The sequence below is a fragment of the Oryzias melastigma genome, linkage group LG3 (assembly GCF_002922805.2).
Source record: "Oryzias melastigma strain HK-1 linkage group LG3, ASM292280v2, whole genome shotgun sequence".
NCBI lineage: Eukaryota > Metazoa > Chordata > Actinopteri > Beloniformes > Adrianichthyidae > Oryzias > Oryzias melastigma.
In genome coordinates this window covers 13,423,037-13,431,271 of record NC_050514.1, presented here as the reverse complement: position 1 = coordinate 13,431,271, position 8,235 = coordinate 13,423,037, and the positions used below count along the sequence as shown (strand labels likewise).

The 8,235-nt window shown below is 37.0% G+C and overlaps 1 long non-coding RNA gene across 1 annotated transcript; it reads right to left on the bottom strand.

Moving 5' to 3' along the window:
- Positions 1-2,363: 2,363 nt before the first annotated feature.
- LOC112161312 lies at positions 2,364-4,848 on the bottom strand. Its single transcript, XR_002921847.2, has 3 exons — positions 4,816-4,848; positions 4,350-4,477; positions 2,364-2,879 (listed from the first exon to the last, which is right to left on the bottom strand). It is a non-coding gene; the product is annotated as an uncharacterized LOC112161312 (long non-coding RNA).
- Positions 4,849-8,235: the final 3,387 nt, after the last annotated feature.

Genomic DNA, 8,235 nt, shown 5'->3' with positions numbered 1-8,235 from the left:
GGCTCAGACATACAGTTAACAACTTCTTGGAAGTACAATTAATCGTTACTAGAACTTGAGCAGATTTAGGCGTGTTACAATAAGACCTCCAAAGTAACACTGACAAAGGACTATAAAGAGAATTGATATGAATGAAATTGGAATGTGCGATAGATGAGTGCTTTGTCTGTGCTTGATACTAAATGATGCTGATTAGATAAGTGGGTGCTGTTAGATTTTTACTGAGGAGAAAAGTTGAACCAGCAGTGAGGGGGATGTGTTTACTCTGATGGTAAAGCCTTGGTCACTTCTTAAAACCTTAGTTACACATACCCAAATGGGGATTAAAATGTACAGCTGAATATGATAGGTTTTTGGGTTGTCCGGGCCCGTAGAGGGTTATAGAGTGACGGGACTGCAATTTAAGAGTAGCGTAGGTGGGTTTTGTATATATTTATAAGGGTAACATAAGTTACAGGGGATGCTGGATACTTTTTTTGGTGCATTTTACGCAGTCTTTAGTCATTAGTAAGGTACGCATACTTCCTCCTCACTGACGGTGCACATATGCTGCATGCATACGGTGTCCAGGTAAAATATATGTGGCCGTAGAGTAGGACGCCCACACAGACTAAACTCTGATTGTCTAGTTTTCTTGTTTCTAACAGCCAGGCTATGCACAATGAATGCATGAGGAGCATGTACCTTTTACTCGGACAGCACTAACATGATCCCTGCAAAGTTCAGGTGGTCGAAATAAAAAACATATCTGTTAGACATGCCTGCGTCTCACTTTCTTTTATTTATTTTTATTTATTTAATCAGGAAAAAAATCCCATTGAGATCCACTGAGTCCTGGTAAAGAGGCAAAAGTTACACATACCCAAGACATGTCATATAATTAAAATATACTAAAATAAATAATAAATATGATGAAATAAAACAGAATAAAAAAAAATAATTAGTATTTATTTTGATTGTATTTTTCCTGTGGGCCACCTGCACAAGCTTTTCCATTTTTTCAACTGCAGACAGCCCGTATCCACTCATTAGGACAGTTTTGTCCGAGGCTTAAGTCTACCTGTCCATGACCCTTTACAAACCCAGATAACCCAAAAACCTATAACACCCGTACGGGTCAACCCCATATGAGTGGAAGTGTGTTTTAAAGAGAAAAATCTCAATATCATCCACAGTGCAAAACATAATTTCATTCATTTAGATTGGGTTTACAAAAATGTATTTGTCTTTGTTTCTTTTTTAATTATTATTATTTGCCGGGTTGGTCGATTATAATTCATGTCAAAAAAGGCAAGTGAAGAGATGACTTGATGAATACTGCATAAGACTGAAATTACCTAAGCTTCAAACCATACACCCTGAAGTACTGGCTGATAATGGAGGTGCCCTTTAATGAGAAGCTCTAGTGATTGTAAGTGCTTGTATTAAGAAAAGCAAAGAAGGATTGAAAAGTCAAGGGTCACCCCTCCTCACCTCTTTAGACTTTGTTCTACTTTAACACTGTGGTACACAGTGTTGGTGGTGCTGTTGGCATTATGTCTCAACATCAAAGAAGATGCACTTTTTTTGTCCTGCTTTAAATGGGAGACCTGGAGAAAAACATGCTAAAGAAAAGACTGCTATGGTAGTGTGAGGGGCTAATGCTGTTGAAGGATAATGTGTGTTTTTGGTTGCTAAGGAACAGTCTGGCAGATTGTCAGAATAAACAGAAGCAGAAAGAAGGATCAACATTAAAAATCCCTTTTAGGAATCTTGTTAAGTCGGAAAGAATCTGCAGAGAAAGAAAAGGCAAAAAAAAAATGTTGAGAAAAACTCTCAAATGTATATAGGTGTTAGGATAAAAGAGAGTAGAGTATAAAAACACTAAAGGAAAAAGGAATGTTTCAAAAAGGCAGAGCACAGTAACAAGTCAAAGCATCAAACACTTTGCTGTACAAAAAGTGATGTATGCTCTAAAATACTGTGTGGACCCTGGACAAGTCACCAGTCTAGTCCCAAATCTGTTTGCCAAATTAAAATATGAAGTATTCCCACTTGTTAAATAATGTTTAGAAGTTTTTTTTATTTTTTATTTTTTTTTTATGGAAATTTGTCAAACTTTATTGATTTTGATTCTCAAACAAATTTTGACTTGACACAAATAAAAGTGGAAGAAAAATTGAGACATTTAATCATAATGTATTTTCAAAACAAGAAACTTTGTCACTTTTGGCAGCAACAGTTGCAATAGAGTTGGCAAGCCTTCTTTCACACCACTGCAGAGGGAGTTTATCCTATTCTTCTTTGCAGAGTGACTTTAGCTCAGCCACATTGGGGTTACTTTTGAGCATGAATAATCTAGTTAAGACTATGCATATCTAGGAACTGTATTTAAAAAGTCAATTCAAAAACCTATTTTTTCTTTTGTTTTTGTTAATTTGTAACAAAAAGAAAAAAAGGAAGAATCTCTTCAAGAGTTTTATGATAGAATTAGCTGTTTATTCAAATATGTCAATTCATCCAAACCCAAGCTAATAGGTGGCTCAGGTTGTCACTTCTACCACGTTTTATTGCTAGGAGTTTGTTTTTTTTCATTTTGTTTAAATATTTCTGTCAAAGTGTGTGTTCTTTTTTGGTCAGCAGCCTTTTTTCTTTGGAATTCTCCCATATATTCCTATTTAGTCATGCATTTTCTTTAACATGACCGACTCCTTCACATCAGGAGCCGTATTTGTCTGTCTTTCTGTTTGTCTACCCTGTGTCTCCTCCTCCTACACAGGTGCAGATGTTTTGGGATTTGGAAGCTCCAGATAAAAGCTCAGTCTGAGGACTTCCTGTCGGGTTCAACGCCGCTGCTGCACCGTGGAACTCGCTGCGTTCTCTCTGCTCTCCCGTCTTGACTGTTAAAACATATTAAAGTGTTGTTCAGCATTAAAACCAGTTCCGTCTCCCCGCTTCTTTGTTACGGTCTAGAGCCAGTCGTAACAGTAGGTCTGTTGGATCATGATTGTTCACTGTGTCCAAATCACTGACCTTCACTCCAAATGCCCATAATAATCTCGGCTTTTACAAAGATGCCACTGATTTACAATTGTTAACTAAATCTTTTTGGTTTTCTTCCTAGATCTGTCTTGTGAGACTGTTTGATCGTGGGCTGCAAACTTCATCACTGTCTTCTTAAGTTTCTCTTTGAGCACTTCCCAAACATATGGGAACTGATGCTTCCTTTATTGGTAAAATGGTAAATGACGTGTACTTGTATAACACTTTTCTACCTTCCCCAAAGACCCAAAGCGCTTTACAGTCACGGACCTATTCACATTCTGCTGCCAAAGACTAGCGCTATAGCCTTCCACCAGAGGCAATTTGGGGTTCAGTGTCTTGCCCAAAGACACTTCAACACATGGGGGGGTAAGGTGGGAATCAAACCCACAATCTTCTAATCAGAGGTCGACCACGCAACCGCTGCACCACGGTTGTAGGCTTTCTTCAATTAAATTAATAGTGTGACATGATGTGCTACTTCTTAGAGTTAAAAAGACATGTTCACTTTGTCAAACAACATTTTTTTTTTGTTTTCCTTGATCCTTCTTTTCACAGGTCTGGCAATAATCAAAATGCATTCAAAGATTTAGTCATCCTTTCTGCATAGGACCAGGAGGGTCTGAAGTGGTGGTTTCACTTAAATAATAATAATGTTAAAACCATGCATTCTGTACCAAAATTAAATTTTTGAATTATTTAAGTCTAACAGATACTCTTAAATACCCACTTCAATGGAAGTGATATATCTGGTGCTTTTAACAGGTTTTTGTTGCATTTTTCTGATGATAAAGGACAAAGAGAAAATTAGCCTTAAAATTCCATTCTTAAGTATTTCTTTATTCAAATCACTCTGCCGCTCTGCAGAAACTAAAGTCCAATCTGAATTTGTCCCTCCTCCCTACCCCTACATTTATCCCTTCCTACGGAGTGTTATGGAAAAACAGTGCCTCCGAATTCAGATATCACTTCCACTCGATGATAGTCCCAGATCAGCTACGTTGTAGCGCGGAGGGGAGAAGTCTTTAAAAAAAAAACTTTCAGAAGCCCCTAGCATTACAAATGCCCCTACAAATAGAGAAGTAGGGAGAAGGGAATAATTCAGATTGGGCCTATATCCTTGAAAATTACAGTTTTTTTAATTGTTAATTTGGCTAAAAACTGTATAATTATAATTAAAAGACACGAGGAAAAATTTCTGACAGCGCAAAAGATGATCAACAAGGATCTTTAAATTTTCTTACTTGCGTCTTACTGTAAATAGGTGAGTATAGATTAAAAACATAAAAAAAACATGAAGATTGACATTTACTCAGTTTGTCTGTCACCTGGGTTAATGAATGATGTTGTCTGTTATCAGGCGGCATGCACCAGCTTGGCCATGAACCAGCTGGCTGAACACCTTCCAACTCCAGATGAACTGAGGGAAATGCAAAGGCTTTGGCTCCTGAACCTGCTGAGAAATAGCAAATAATAATGAAATCACCTGCTACAAAACAATGTGGACTCTGAGCTGAACACTGCTTATTGAAGACACTAGCCAGCATGTGTTTGAAATAGATTTGTTACCATTTACATATTTATTTAAGCCCAGTTGAATGGAAAATACAAACACATTTATACAAAAAAGAAGAGGGAGCTTCTACAGCTTTTTCTAGTAATGCAGTTCATGGTAGTTCAACTCCAGTTGTTTGGAAATGTAGCAGTTACTTTAGCTGTGTTGTCAACAAGTTTCAACATTTGAGACCAGACAGTGCAAGGTTTCTGCACATCATAAGAATGTAATCTACTTACATACTTCTGTGGCTCATTCAGCTTGGAAAAACATTTAATTTTTCTGTTTTGATTAAGAAAAAAAACAAAACTTTGAAAAAAAACATGATTTATTGGCACTTTAATACCTTTTTTAATTGATTGTGAAAGAGGGAAATATATTAATCTTTCTTTGTGGTACCAGAAAACTTATCTTAGCAATTATGTAATTATTTTCCACAGCTATTTCAGCTAATAACACTAACTGCTACAAATTTTTACAAATAAATATTTAGTTTGCGGCAGTTTCAAAAAAATGTTTTTAGAGTAATAACAGGAATAAGGAGTGAAAAAAGGCAAGATTTTTAATTTTCAATTTAGACCACTAAAATGTAAAATGGAAAACATTGATGGACATTGAGGCACATAACTTACACAAACTTGTACTTGACAAAGAATCACAGGTTCCTTTCAAGCACTATTGTTCTACTGAAGCGTTCCAAACAGTAAAACTGATTGCTTTTCCTTTTGTTGATATCCTACATGAATATAGTCAGGATTTGCTGCAGAATTGTGTCAGAAAGATGCATCAAGAGCACCAGAGTCTACCTGCCAGTGATAAGAAAAAAATAAAAAATATATTTATGCTGTATAAATATTACGGTTATTATTTTATGTAAACTGTACTTTCTATTGATAAAGACTATAGTAATGAACCTTAACTTATTACAGTAATGTAATCATCTATTATAGTGGCATATTTGCTTCAATAAGCAATGCTTCTGCCTGCCACCTTTCAAACATAGATATAAGACATAGCATACCCATTGTCAATTGTGATAATGCAGATGTGACTGTAACATATAACGTTATGTATAAATTAACATGTTTGAATAAACTACAGATCAATTGTGAGCCTTATTAACTTGCCCGCTATTGTGAGGTGTTAGAAGCATTGACTGTATAAGAGAACTGGACTCCGCAAGTGTGATGTCACATATAGAAAACAATGAAATGAAGCCAATTCAGTCACCAATTTGCCTTTTGGAATCAGACAAGGCAACTATTGTCGCCAATCAGGAGTGAGGTTATTAGAAATCCACCCACATCCCTTCCACTGAATATGAGTTCAGGAGAAGCTGTCAATCAAAATTTTTGAATGTTTGAGGTGGGGGGCAGCAGGCACCACATGCTTTTATTGAGGCATCTGATTGGGCAGCTTATGACTTTTTCTTTCACCATGGTAGTCTATGGCATTTTGGCTTCTTGGAGCCAGCAGGTACTTCCTGCTTGGAATGTGAGGGGGGAGGGGCCAATCAGTCAGGTAGGTTCTCATCTACAGACAATGACTGGAAGATACACCATATTGTTGGAGCTAATGTGAATTGAACGGGCCATACCATGATTTTCAGAAGCCTTTCAGAGTAAACTGCATCCATAAATATGGTAGTATATTACCTTTGGAACACTAAAAAACAAATTATTTATGAAATATTAGTAATTTTTGTGAGTTTTTTCCTACTCTGAAGTAAAACGACTCAATTCCTGAGGCTCCACCTGCAGCTGTGTGGAGGTGCTGCCCATTTTATGACGTCATACAACATCCAAACTTTTTCACAGATGGATGCACATACCATATATATCTGCCCCTTTCCCTGGTCATCGCAACACTGTTTCACAACACTAATACACTCGGCATCTGCACGACTGTGCCCCACCAGGGAAGGGGTCTTAAAGGAGCCTCGAGTCTAAAGTAACAAACACCTGTTTGAGCTGGAATTTATTGAAGAAAGGACAGAATTGGAAGATATTTGGTATTATTCACCTAAAATGAAAGTCTTTTGCTGATCACCGCTAGCTCGATGGAGAAACTGAGTGTTTGTGTTAGACTGGGGGAGATGCTGTCAGAGCAGACTCTTCCTGAAAAGCAGCCCAGTCTCAGTAAAATGCGTACATATGCCAGGATTTGGGAAATACCGTGTATAATATACGCCAAAACCGGTTTTTGCGTGCATATAATACGCGCGGTCCTAAACGTGTTAAAATGTGTTTTCCATGATTGACACGTCCTCTGGTGGAGGCGTGAGCATCACAGACAGCCCTACAAACGAACAATTTGCTTTTCTAACCCTAACCATAACCGTAATCCTAACCTTAACCAGGAACAACGTCATTTACAAAAGAGCCGGAGGATTTCTGACCTCGTGATCAAAACGAAATCTAAAAAGTCTTGTATATTGTACGCCGCGCAACCCATTCTCTACCATTGCGTATCATATGCACGCAAAAGCCGTGTTTGGCGTATATTATGCACGGTATTTCAGAGTGAAAAGTCGTGGAATATGTACGCATTTTACTGAGAGTGTGTTGCTGAAAAGGGTTGTCCTCACTTTTCTACACCAGCGCGTGAGGACCCGCTCGTTTTTGTGGGTATGTTAAGGGCTGGTGTTAAGAGCTCAGGTTTATAAAGAGTTACTCAGAAATTCATGAACGGATTAAAATACCGCTCTGGGTTGTTTATAGTGAGGAATGAACAGTATAATACACTCAAAAGCTCAAAAAGTTGTTTTTTCATGGGATTTCTACTTTAATATGCTTGAAAATGCTCAGGCTATATGTACTGTATTCACAAACAATTTTCACTTAAACATGTAAAATGTTGCTTAAAAACAGAGGAGAGATGTGTAAAGCAACAAATCCAAAGTGCGTTTCCCTCATGGTTATTAAAAAAAAAAACATTTTTAAAAACTACTAATCTGCTTTTTCTTTCGGATACTCTATCTTAAACAATTTTCTAAGAGGAAACCTCAAAAGCAAACTCATGACAGTATTATTTTTTGTATCTAGGCTTCCATGCAATATTACCCGAGCAAAGTCAGTGATAGTTCCTAGAGATTTTTTTATCCATTTTGCAAACATCTACGTAATTATGATTGACTTAAAAAAAAGCAAATGGAAGGAGAATGGGTTGCATACAAAACTTCTCTCATTTTGCACAATTATTTTATGATTTGTTCAAGGCTTATTAGCATTCTCTAAGTACCCTGGCAAATTGTTGAGCTACTTTCTGAACACAGAGCACTGGCACTTTCAAATGGAAGTAAATGTGTGTTTCTAAAGGACACATTTGAAGATAATTACATGAACATCGTAAAAGCAAATGCGCAAATTACTTGACATTCAGAATTCTTTATCAACTGGCTAATTAGCTGTGGTTTGAAATTTCTCTTAATTAGGGTACTTGATCTGCCATGCATAATGAGTGTATCAGAGTTTATGATTTAATGCCTTCTTTTCCAAACAAGGTTATATAAATAGATTTTTTTTTGTGGATGAATTTTACAGGTACAGGTTGGATCTTGCAGTGGGACAGAGAGGCTCTTCGAAAGTCAGCACTAGATGGTGCTGATGTGTTTGCTACTTCATTAGTGTCTGTAAATAGATTTTCTTAGTATTATATTT